General features: G+C 44.2%; 1 non-coding gene across 1 annotated transcript; it reads right to left on the bottom strand.

The window, feature by feature from the left end:
* Window positions 1-351: 351 nt before the first annotated feature.
* TRNAD-GUC (transfer RNA aspartic acid (anticodon GUC)) lies at window positions 352-423 on the bottom strand. The gene has a single exon. It is a non-coding gene; the product is annotated as a tRNA-Asp (tRNA).
* Between the last annotated feature and the right edge of the window lie 524 nt (window positions 424-947).

Genomic DNA, 947 nt, shown 5'->3' with positions numbered 1-947 from the left:
AAGCTAAAAAATGCATTTTTGCTAATCAAAAGGTAGTAAAATTAGGCTCAGAGATCAGAATCGCCGAAATTTCTTCAAAGCTGGATCTGAATGATGCCAACCCTGCCTACTTTCGCGATCTAAAAGTAGGTGAAGAGCTGCTTTGATCTCGTCTGCTGCTACCGGAAGCTCAAATTTAGCGCAGATTCCATGATCATTAGTTGCTTTATTCGAAGCGAGGAACTTCTCTTGGAGCCTGAGTGCATCTAACAGTTGTTCAACACAAAGATAATACGCGACCCAGTTTATTTTGGCGCGACTTTTTGTCTACAGCGTACTAGCGGTGTAAAAAATGTGCAATGAAAAATTCTTCTCCCCGTCGGGGAATCGAACCCCGGTCTCCCGCGTGACAGGCGGGGATACTAACCACTATACTAACGAGGACCACGGATTACCCAGCACTTAGAGGGCGGGGCCAAATAGTTCATGACAAGAACGTGTACTGTGACTTCGCCAAATAAAATTGTCGTTGTTTACGTAGTCATAGAAGTACTCAAATAAATACTGACACGTGACCGAAAATAGCGGAAAGGGTACTTTTTCTGTATGACGCATTTGAAGGAAATGCTCTCGATGTGTTGAGTTTCGAGTCCGGTATCGCCGTTAGGCATAATTCCATCAGAAGGTAATGCTGGGAGCCGTCGACTCTGCCGTCCTACGGATGAAAGCTAAGAAATGCATTTTTGTGACTCAAAAGGTAGTAAAATTAGGTTCAGAGATTAGAGCCGCCGAAATTTCTTCAAATGGTGCAAGCCCTGCCTACTTTAGCGACCTAAAATCTGGTGAAGAGCTGCTTTGTTCTCGTCTGCTGCTACCGGAAGCTCAAGTTAATCGCAGATTCCATGATTATTAGTTGCTTTATTCGAAGCGAGGAACTTCTCTTGGAGCCTGAGTGCATCTAACAGTTG

This window comes from Varroa jacobsoni, unplaced genomic scaffold, assembly GCF_002532875.2.
Source record: "Varroa jacobsoni isolate VJ856 unplaced genomic scaffold, vjacob_1.0 scaffold_1193, whole genome shotgun sequence".
In the NCBI taxonomy this organism is placed as follows: Eukaryota; Metazoa; Arthropoda; class Arachnida; order Mesostigmata; family Varroidae; genus Varroa; species Varroa jacobsoni.
Note: the sequence above shows the minus strand (reverse complement) of the source record. Positions and strands in the feature narration are given on the sequence as shown.